This window comes from Poecilia formosa, unplaced genomic scaffold (assembly GCF_000485575.1).
Source record: "Poecilia formosa unplaced genomic scaffold, Poecilia_formosa-5.1.2 Scaffold821, whole genome shotgun sequence".
In the NCBI taxonomy this organism is placed as follows: Eukaryota; Metazoa; Chordata; class Actinopteri; order Cyprinodontiformes; family Poeciliidae; genus Poecilia; species Poecilia formosa.
This window is the reverse complement of record NW_006800760.1, coordinates 59970-72349: the sequence shown is the minus strand read 5'-3', so window position 1 is coordinate 72349 and position 12380 is coordinate 59970.

Genomic DNA, 12380 nt, shown 5'->3' with positions numbered 1-12380 from the left:
CTCCTGATCTGTACCGTCAATGTGGCCCGTTGAGGGGGGCCAATATGCTGAAGTGGCCCTCGGTGAAACTGAGTTTGACACCCCTGGTTTAGACTATTCTCAGAAAATTTTCACTTTTTTCTAAAAATATGATTTTATTCTCATGTTGTAACTTTACTCTCATATATGACTTTATTCTCATTTTTTTATTTCTCAGTTTGAAAAGTTTTGAATTTTCAAATTTAGAAATGTACAAGCTTTTTATAGAAGATTTCTGAGATTTATTTCAAGATTTTTGAGGGGTTTTTTTTAGCGAATTTTCCACTTTTCAAACTCAGAAATTTCTTTGTCTGTTCTAGAATACTTTTTTTTTAGATTAATCTCAAAACTTTTGAGTATTTCTAGCAAATGTTCAACTTTTCAAGCTCAGAAATTTCTGATTTTTTCAGGAAAATTTCTTAGATTCATCTAAAATTTTCAGATTATTTTCCTAGCAAATGTTCAACTTTTCAAGCTCAGAAATTTCTGATTTTTTTCATAGAAAATCTCTGAGATTATTCTCATATTTTCAGACTTTTTGGAGGAAACGTACTCCTGACTATAATGGCTCTAATACGTCGTCGTGCTCGTTACCTTTTGCATCTGTTTGTCCAACGGATCGCCACCATCCTGAAAAGAGAAACGCTCACCTTCCTCTAACTCCTCCCCCACCCTGACACTTCACCCAGTGACACAAATATAATCAGATCTCATTTTATTTCTAATTAAATACAGATGTTTTCCCCTTTTATTAGACCTTAAATCCTTTGTGGTTCTTCTTCTGCTGCACCGTGTGTCTGAGCCTGGTGAGTTGACGCCAACTGACAGAGAGTCTAATGAGCTCTCTGCCTCCAGCGTCTCCAGCAGCTATTAGCCCAAGAAGCATCCAATCAAGCTGTTTGTCTGTCAGTCTGTGTTGCAGTTATATATTAATTCATCCATGTTGGACCTACAACTGCTTTGCCTCTCATTGCATCAATCAAACCTCTTTTAAAGAAACCTAATCTAGTACTTTGATAATAAGTAATGACAGGCACATATCTGACTTAACATTTTTAAGACATTTCACCATAAAAACGACCATTTTTGGTCTGTTTCTTGTTATTTGGTAAATATAAGCCCGAGAAAACAAAACAAGGATCAGATCTGGAGGCCCTCAAAGCTCCATTCTTGCACCACCAAATATATTTTTCGCTCTATTTCAAAGAGCAAAAATAGCACCTTCTATTCCTCGAAGGTGCTATTCAAGGAATAGCACCTTCAATAAAATGATCAGAATATAAAAAGATTAATTCTGATTCTGATTCATTCCTTAAGTGCCTAATGTATCTAATTATCATGATACCTAAATTTACACTAATGAAATATACAATGTTCAAATGTGCAATCTCTAAGAAATTTAACATTTAACTGGCATCAGATGTTTTGAACATTTGGATATAAATTCAAACATTTATTCAGAATGGACAAAATACCTTGTTTTTCGATCCTAAAAATGTGAAGTTAGAAATGTGGCTAAAGGCCAGAAAGCACAAAAAACTGGTGTCACCATGGATTCAGAGTTTAATTTGAACAACTAATCAATGTCTGTTACTAGATCAGTTAATACCAACCATCAGATATCACCAGAATAAAATGTTTTCCATCTGAACTCCAAACAGAGAAGATGTTTTTATTTGCAGGAGATGAGGTTTCCTTCACATGCTGCTCACCAACACCAAGAAAATGAGATATTTTACTAAATGCTTGACCTTTGTTGTTAAATCACTGGACTGACTAAACAAAGCGAGGCAGCATTTAGTTACTGTTCTCATCAACTCTGAAACAAACTCCCTGAAAACTGAAACTTTTGTTATAGATTTGTTCATGTCTGTCAAATCTTCACTTCATGTGTGTTTAATGCGTCGTATCTCCTATAAAACACGTTGAATTACTCTGTGTGTATGCTGCAGCGAAAATAAAACCTCCTTCCTTTTTTTTTTCATTTGATCTTTACTGACATCAACACCCACTACTCCAGTATCGGAAAAATAACAGCTTTATTTTTGACCTCATATCTACAAAGGTCATCCTATCAAAAGCTAAAAAAAAGAAACGTGGGTTGCTTTGCGCCTGACCCGCCGATGAGGCTGTTTGTGAAAAATGAGGAAGGAAAGAAACAAAATAAAGAAAACGATAAAATAATCCAGGTAGTTTATTTAATTTTATAGAAAGTCTTTGTGTTGTTGAAGATAATCCTCCATGTTTGATTCCCTAAAACAGGAGAACAAAAATAATTTCCATTTTGTGCCACATTAAAATCATTAATGTTCTCAAAGGGTTGGTTATGCCAGAATGCATATTATGCACACGTATATATTTTACAATATTTAGTTTCCAAACTAAATATTTCACTTTCAAATTAAATAGTTAGTTAGAAACAAATATTTAGTTTGCTTGCTAAGTAGTTTGTAAACTAAATATTTAACTTTTCAAACTAAATATTTAAGTCTTTTAGTATGCTAACATCCATCTCTGTCTTTAAGTGTTTCATTTATAAAATGGGAAAAATGCCTTATTGTAGTGAAATTAATCTGCCAGTGGAACTAGAGCTTTTTAATCAATATTAAGGAATTATTTACCTAAAAACCAATATCTGATATCTTGCTGAAAAGTTATTTGTAAGTTAGTTCAAGTGAACCAAGACATTTGCACAAGAAACTAGACAAAACGTTAAAATCAACACTGGTATAATGTAAGCTAATTACAAATTATGCTAATGATAGCAGCTATGTTACTCAGAGAGCATCATAGGAATAAAGAAGCATCTGCTGTTGACATATTGGTATAAAGGGCCCCCAAGAAAACCTGCTGAGGGCCCCAAAACTGCTTGGACCAGCCCTGTTTGAGGGCTATTACATGGAAAAGTTTGGGTTTAGACCTGCAGAGAAAGATGGCGTATTAAAAGTTATAGTTTTTATCAGTGAAGCGTGACTTCTTCTCTCACATCGATTTGACGTCTGCCAGGTTCTCTTGTTAGCAGCCGTCCAGCAGAGAACACCTCCAGTGGGAAGCAGAGCCTCAGCCGTCCTGCATGAACCCACTGGATCTCACATGGAAGTGTGTCGTCCTTTCTGATTGGTCGTCAGCCCGGCGGCTCGCGCTGCGCGGATCGAGGTCGGCCGTTAACGTGGTGACTCATCACTAATTGCTGCATCTCGAGTCCCACGAGTCGTTTGAGCAGGAATAAGACCAGCATGATTAATGAGCATCATTACAGCGCCGGTGTCATGTCGCCGCAACGCAAACTTCACCGGCCGCCGTCACAACTAATTTCATGACTGAGTGACTCATCAGTGTAGCTGCCATGAAAACAGACATGGTTTCAAGGCGCCGTCGCCATTTACACCCGGACGTTATGCTGCTGCTGCTTCTTTTATGTTTTTAGTGGATTATTAAGATAATGTCTGGATCAAAACTATTCAGGGTTAGTTGTTGGTGGTTATTTTACTGATCTTTGTGAAAGAAACACTCCCTCTGATTGACTCCCTTCATCAGTGTAATTATTGATCAGTTCTACTATTGATCAGTGCTATTATTGATCAGTGTTATTGGTTTGTCTGGAAAAGATGTTATATTTCCAGGAATCACAGAGATGAACAACAATAAAGCTTCACAGGAAATGCAAACGTCCAACAAAACATTCGTCCGTCTGTCTGTCCGCCGGTCCATCCGTCCATTCATTACACACAAATACACACCACACTTTTCAGATTTAGTATGTAGGTGCATTATTTTCCTTCCGTCCCACAGCGATGCACTACTTTATATTGGTCTATCAGATTCAATTTTTCTGTCTCCTTCCTTTTTCTTTCTTTGTTTTCACCCTTTAATCTTTTCCAAGAATTGAAATAAATATTTAAAATGAACTGCTGGGTGTCCAACCTCCAGCAGACGTCATTTCATCTCTAATTTAATTCTTTGTGACCCAAGACTCCAACAACACAGCTGCTCAACTTTATCCTTAAAAGTTTCCATTAACAGGCGTGAAATGAACACAGTCCTGGAAATTCAAACCAGAGGCTGAATTACGCAGCACAAATTGATTTTTTTCCACATAATATCATTTTTAAAAAAATATATATTTAGTATTCATGGAAGCAAAACAGAAACAAGTTTGACTTGATTATTAATATCTTGAAGCTCCTTCATGACGGATTCATTATAAATCAGACTAAAATGCCCAAAAGTTTCCAAAAGAGAAACCAGATTGGGGATTATTGATAATATTTGGATTATGACCCAAAACTGGAGTTTTTGCTTTTGTCTTCTATTGACAAAATAACTTATAAGTAACTTTCCAACAAGAAATATGAGCTTGTTTTCAGTGAATAATTTCTTAATATTGATGAAAAACGACGAGTTCCGCTGGCAGATCATTTCACTGATAGACTTTTTTTTTCTATCTTATAAGTGAAATGATCTGTAAGCAGTTTAACTAGAACTTTTTTTTATCAATATTAAGGAATTATTAACTCAAAAACCCTCATATTTCATGTTGGAATTTTACTTGTAAGTTAGTTTTTGTTTTATTTCAAGTGTACCAAGATACCTGCACCATAAACTAGATAAAAATACTTGGTAAGATTTTGTGTTTTTGCAGTGCATTACATGTTTCACCTATAGCAAAACTTTCCCCATATTATAAGTGAAGTAAAATAACCAATAATTTTACAACAATTCTAAGGAATTATTTACTTAAAACTCCTACATTTTGCTTAAAAGTTTCTTTTAATTTTAGTTTTGTTTTAATTGAAGTGTAATAAAATATTTACACTAAAAAGGCAACAAAAACTCTTGGTAAGATGTTGTGTTTCTGCAGTGTACTTCCACCATCACACATTGTAACCAACATCCTTTAGCTCATTATTTCTCATCAGGGCTTCTTTTTGGTTTTCCAAAAAATACTTTACTAGACTTCTTCTGGATCTGACCGTGATTCTTTATAAGTTAATTTGTTAAAGTTTTAAAGAGTTTCCTGTTAATAAAGGTTCGTGTGGATATGAAACATAAATCCTTTTTATTTATTATTATTATTTTTTAATTGGAACCAATATTCCAATTAAAATGAGAAGTGTTTCGTCTAGGTGTGAAATGAGTTTTTATATTTCTCGTAAAGGTTTGCAGAATCTCTCTTGGTTATTTGGACCTTTTCTCTCCTTCTGTCTGGATGATGAACTGAACGTGGCGTTCTGCAGCCTGGGGCTCGGCTCGTCCAGCTGACCTCCCATGTCTCCTCTAGTTGCCAGTTATGGCTCTGAACAGCCTGAAATATTTCTGCCGGTATTGATTTCTTTGCTCCTTTGACTGGCAACCGATGGCTTCGTATCTGCGGACAATCTCAGAAACGGCAGATTGGAATTGATTTAATTCCCGGTTGAGTCGGAGCGAAGTTCGGACATTTCAGGATTCATTGGTTTGTTTTGTAGCGGGATACAGATTGAACTGATTAACCTGCAGTGATCATTCATCTGTTTTTCATCTACAAAATGATTTATTATTCATATACCTAATAAATACAAAATAAGTTTAAGATTAAATGTTAGATTTGTCTCCTAATTGCTTAATTTATAATGTTCTCTGGGGAAAAAACTGCGACTCCTAATAGGTTGTCGTAAAATGGATCAATAATAATCTGTGGATTCAATAATGAAGGTGTGTTGTTTTCTAACGGAAATGTTTCAAGCAACTGCAAGAATTATTTCAGAATCCAGGAAAAACCTTTGTCAGCTCTTCATTTCAAACACAAAGTAGAAAAATGAAAAGGATCCATTCTGAACCTTAATGGTTAAAAATTAACCGTTAATTAATGGTTGACAGCTTTTGTTTTGACAACAAAGCTGTCAAAAAAAAACTGGCAGATTTCTTCAAACCCTTTTGATAATTTCATTGTTTTTCATTTATGTTTATTTCATTTCTTTGTGCCTCGTTTCTTTTTTTTTTGTGTATTTGGATTTATTAGTTTATTTATTCTTAGTCAGCGGTTTGTAGTGCAGCTGAGCTTCGTCTGCAGACGTTTCAGTTAATCTAAAAATGTTATTTACTTTGCAGACTTACATGGAGAAATCTGTAAAGAACAGATTGAAGGAATGGAAACAAAATAATCTGTGGTTTCAATCTGTCAGTGTTTGAAGCTTTGCACTTTAAGCCGTCAGGAGTTTCCAGTTGGACACAGAGGTGAGAATGATTTGTGTCAGCTGCTTAAATGAAGCCTGATGATAAATAATATACTTTTAAATAAAAATGCATCATGGTATTGTATTAGTGCTTAAATTTGCCTTTATTCTGGTGACTGAACTGATTAAAGACGTATCTGACAGATTTCTTTGGGTGGACAAAGCTGTCGGTGAGTCTTTACTGCTGTGGCTGTTCAGATAAACGTGTTTTTGGACTGCATGTGAACGCTGCAGAGAAAACACTGGAAGGGCGAAGCTTCGTCTTCCAGATGTGCAATTATCGAAATTAAAGAAGATTTCCTGAAAGAACTCATAAAGCAGCCTTAACGTTGCTGGTTTTGTTAAATGCTGCCTAAAGATGTGCCCTATTTGAGAACCTCACATTTTCTTTAAATGTTAACAGCCACTTGTTACGAAAGCGAAAAACTCCCACTCTGTTAAAAACAGCATCAAAGTATGTTTTCCTTCGCTTCTGTAGGTTTGTTTGCGCATAAGACTGCAGGCGGGCGTATTTTTGTATTTCTGGACACAAACGTTTTATGCAGAGAAGCAGCAGGGATGAGGAAAATAATTCCTCTCATTGCTGGGAAAAAATGTCACTACAGTTTCTGCACACTGCAATTACACAAGGATGAACAGTGTGCATTATTTAAGGACAAATGTTCACCGTGTAGGCAGACAGAAGCGAAAAGGTCCCAAACCCGCAACCCTTAATTACCTCACAATGACGCACAGGGCTGACAGAGCGAAACGTTATTTACTCATCCTTTGTCCCCCTGGATTCAAAAGCAATGGGTGGAGTTCAGCACTTTTCCTCCAAAAAGAGTTTATTGTTCATAGAAAGTCAATTATTTCTCTGCTCTTTTAAAACTTCTAGCCTTAAAAGCTGAAATATTAATCCCAGTGACGGAGGATCAAAGCTGCCTCATCATCCCTTTAACAGGCTTGAAATGCTCTGCAGAAACATCCTGAGTCCCCATCGCGCCTGGCAGCCTTTAAAGGACTTATAATTTATTGGTGAGGAGTGACAGGTTATGCAATAATTATCTCCTCCACCCACTCAGGTCTGCAACAGATACCTCTCAACACGTTAACGCAACAGAACATGTCAAATAACGAGACTTTAATGACAGTAAGACTCGTATCAAAGGATTTCCTTCCTTCTGCAGCTGACTGGGTGTGTAAAATATTCTGATTGAGGACAAATAATGGAAGAAAAAGTGGCAAAATTTTCTGTGATCACACTTTTAATATTTTTATTTTAAGGATGACCGTCTCTTTTTGCTCCAGAACCAGTGAGAGATGCTACTGCTGCAGTTAGAGCTCAAACAGAAAGCTGCTCTCTGCTGATAATTGTGTGAACAGAAAAGCTGCATCCCTCCTGCTGAGTTAAAACACCTCGTCATACCTGGATTCACTGCAGATGAACGTTCAGCAGCAAACCAGAAAAAAAACAAAAAACAGGCAAGTTTTCATGTATGCTTACAATCATCATTTTATGCTGAATTAGGTTCCTGCTTAATCAGATTTTTAATCTTATTGGGATTTTTCAAGGATTATTTTGAGTTTTTGTGAAAACAGGATTGTGTGGAGTAATCAGAAGCAGTCAGTATCTTACATACGTCAAACATGGAGGTCGCAGTGGGTTCAATTTGAAGAATACATAATTCTCATGTAATGTCACACCTCTGAGAACTTTGTAACTGACAGCCATCTTGGCTGGCAGTTGCTATGGAGTCGCTGTGACAACAACTGACAAGCCACAAGCTTAGAACTAGCTCCTATCTCGCCTTGTTCCTATCTAACCTACAAACGACATAAGTACATTACAACTACTCTGAGCACTCTACCCTCCTCTGTGTAATGCTAACATAAATATCAGTGATATTTACTGTAGTACTACCGAACTAGCAAAGTTAGCTTAGCTAATGTAGTTTTTGTCTGCTAGCTAAGGCGGACATGTACTTACTTTGCTAGTCATCAGAACCTAGATGTTGAAAGAAATTTATTTTTCTTTCTGTTTAGTCAAGAGTGTCCACATTGCTTTTCTGTTGGTCTGAAGCCTTAGGCCTATGCATTTCGCTGCACTTACCTACCAAGATGGCGCGGATCACTTCCGGTTCAGATGTGACCGCGCCATCTTGTAATACTCAGCCAAAGTTTAAATTAAAAAAATTTCAAAAGTACAAAGACATGGATGCTTAAAGCTGCAGTATGTAGTTTTTACAAAACATTGTGACAGTTTTAACAAATGTGCTAAAAAAACAAACATTTTTTAACCAATATTACATACTACTGCTTCATGGTAATTTTTGTATTATAAATTTGTTCACGTTCTTCATATTTTCTATTGTTTTCATAAAAATTAAGAACCCTGAGATACAATGGTAACTGCAATATAAAAATAAACCAATTAGATCGTACAGAGGAAGAACTGCTACTCCAGGTTTAATTTAGCAGCAACTCTTTGCTTTTACTTTATTAAAAATGTTCTGCGTGTTTTTACATCGTCCTGACCAGGTTTAACCTTTTCATTTGCCAAATGTAAGCTCACAAAAATGAAAACTTTGAGCTTGACGTCAAATTAAAACAGATTAGCTGCCATGTTACAAACACCATGTTTCACATCACTGCACATCTCATGATGAAGAAAGAAAATCCAACGCAAGGCTGATTCTGTAACAGTTCTATTGGAACGACTGGATTGTAAATATGTAAAAAAATATGTAAATAAATAATATATATATATATTTCTGCAGCTGTTACTGATTTTCAAAAATAATGAAGTTTGGTGAAAGGATTAAAGTTTCCAAAGATGTTGAAGGTTTTTCACGATGAATGCATGGATGGATGGATGGATGGATGGTGTTCTTTGTTGTCCTTGTTGTGGATTTTATTATGAGTCACTGAAGCTGCGCGCGCAGCACTGAACGCGGTGCGCGCGCAGCAGCACTGAACGCGGTGCGCGCGCAGCAGCACTGAACGCGGTGCGCGCGCAGCAGCGTGTTTATCTCCGGGTTTGTGTCCAGACTGAAGAGCAGCAGCTGTTTCCACATGGACAGGATAATTATCAAAGCAGCTGAAACCTGCAGTCAGCTTTTCCTCCGTCCGATGAAAGGAGGATTTCACCTCCTCGGAGGGGAAACTTATAGACTCTCCCACAGCAAAATATACAGATAAATATATATTTTTAAAAAATAAATAAATAAGAGCCCTGGTTATAAGCTGAACGCAGCTTCTGCTTTTTTTTAATGCGGCTCGTCAAACTCTAATCTGAGTTCGGGAAACTCGTAAAACATGCTGACTCAGTAAAAGCGGGGAAACTTTGTGAGCACAGCAGGGCTTTGCTTTCTGCTTCAGCCTCCTCCTAAATGTGTCTGACGGTTGTTTCTGCTGCTGATGAACAACCGAGTTTTCCTTCACCTGTGCAGGGAAAGGTCGAGGAGAAACTGCAATATTTCCTCAGCTAGACGCCGAAATGTCAGGGCAGCTGGAAGAAATACGACTCAGAGTCACTCATCCTTTATTTGATACTCTTAAATTATTCACATCATTANTGGATGGATGGTGTTCTTTGTTGTCCTTGTTGTGGATTTTATTATGAGTCACTGAAGCTGCGCGCGCAGCACTGAACGCGGTGCGCGCGCAGCAGCACTGAACGCGGTGCGCGCGCAGCAGCACTGAACGCGGTGCGCGCGCAGCAGCACTGAACGCGGTGCGCGCGCAGCAGCGTGTTTATCTCCGGGTTTGTGTCCAGACTGAAGAGCAGCAGCTGTTTCCACATGGACAGGATAATTATCAAAGCAGCTGAAACCTGCAGTCAGCTTTTCCTCCGTCTGATGAAAGGAGGATTTCACCTCCTCGGAGGGGAAACTTATAGACTCTCCCACAGCAAAATATACAGATAAATATATATTTTTAAAAAATAAATAAATAAGAGCCCTGGTTATAAGCTGAACGCAGCTTCTGCTTTTTTTTAATGCGGCTCGTCAAACTCTAATCTGAGTTCGGGAAACTCGTAAAACATGCTGACTCAGTAAAAGCGGGGAAACTTTGTGAGCACAGCAGGGCTTTGCTTTCTGCTTCAGCCTCCTCCTAAATGTGTCTGACGGTTGTTTCTGCTGCTGATGAACAACCGAGTTTTCCTTCACCTGAGCAGGGAAAGGTCGAGGAGAAACTGCAATATTTCCTCAGCTAGACGCCGAAATGTCAGGGCAGCTGGAAGAAATACGACTCAGAGTCACTCATCCTTTATTTGATACTCTTAAATTATTCACATCATTATTGAGTCACTGCTCTATAAAATATATCAGTACAAAAGAGCTCATCCTTAAGCAAATTGTGCATCTTTAACCACAGATGCATGCATAAATGCACTGTAAAACCTAACATTCTAGTTGTCGCAACGTATAGCTACTCAATTCATTTGAGGAAACCGACTACAAGGAGAATTCTGAGATTGAAAACTGGAAAAATTACTAGAAAAAAACCCCGGAATTTTGAGATTGATAAAAAAAAGCATAGAAAAAAAACATGGAAATGTCTGAGTTTCAAAACTCTACATTTTTTAAATATAATCTCCCCCCCTGAAATTCTCAGATTTTCCTTAGAACAAACATGGAAATGTCCGAGTTTGAAAGTCAAGTCTAGATAAAAGTTTGAAAAACTTAGCAATGAATCTCTAATTTTGACTTTGCAAAATTTCTGGTTTTTTTTCTAGCGAATTTTTGACTTTCCCAACTTATACATTTCCAAGTATTTTTTCTAGAAAATTTCTGAGAGTAGTCTCAAAATTTCTACGTTTTCCTTGAAAATTTTTGACTTTTGAACCTCCAAATATTTAAAATTTTTGAAATTTCAAATCTTAATTTTTGACTTTTTAAGTAATTTTTTAGATTATTCTAAAAACTTCTGAGTTTTATTTATTTATTTTTAGATATTTTTTTTTACTTTTTTTCTCAGAAATTTCTGAAATGAATTTCAAAATTTCTGACTTTTTTCTTGCAAAGGTTTGACTTTTCAAACTCTTTTCAGGATCTGGGATATTTAAGAGATTAATCTCAGAAAAATCTTAGAAACTTTCTGAGATTAATCTCTAACTTTGAGATTTTTGGCAGAAATATTCTCTTTTACAGTGGCTCTGATACTCATGGCCCTTCAGTTATGTGGCCGATATTCAATCGCAGCAGAATGCTGAGTTTGTAAAAGTCGTTCCTTCATCGGGAGTCATTAAAACCATCTTTCACACCAACACATAAAACCAAAATAAGACGCTGTTCAACAAGCATCCAAAACCAATTACAGGCCCTGAATAATTAATCCCAGATGGCGGCTGATGTAATGAGGACATTCGTCACCCCGCTGCCGGACCTGAGGAAAGTATTTCTGTTCGACACTCAAAGTAATGTCCCAACAGAGAGCTGCTTCAGCTCCCCGTTTCTCTCTGACAAAAGCGTCACCTGCGTCAGGTCGCGTCCAGGTGAGGTCCAAACACAAACCGCAGTCCTGAAAGACGCCCGTCGTTATTCAGCCGCTGCTTTGACATTAAAAACATGTCGATAAAAAGCTTTAAGAGGAAATGATTTGGTCACTTCCTTTGCCCTTTCATGGAGCCGAGGTTGCCATGGTAACCTGCGCCTTTGTTTAGGGTCTGAAAAGGAAAAGGTCTCATTTTGCTGCTTACATTTCTGCATTTTCATGCGAATCTGCATGAAGAACCATAAGATGAGGTCTGACTGAGTCAGTCCGGAGCAGAGTCTGTTTTTAGACCGTGTGGGTTTTTTATTTTATTTTAATCCTGCACAGAGATAAACCTGAAAGTTTGGCTTTTTATCATTATTATTACAGTTTCTGCAGATACAGTTATAAAAACCTGGAATTCATTGCATTTCTATGTAAAAAAGTAAGATTTATCGTTGAGCTAATTCTAAACATTAAAATGAACCTTTGCTGAAAGATGTTTTATCGTAATACTGATTCTTTCTTTGAGCTTTCTCCTTCTAACAGCTGATTATGATTTTGAATTTAAGTCAAATGGGGCATTTAGTAAATGAGATAGATAGATAGATAGATAGATAGATAGATAGATAGATAGATAGATAGATAGATAGATAGATAGATAGATAGATAGATAGATAGATAGATAGA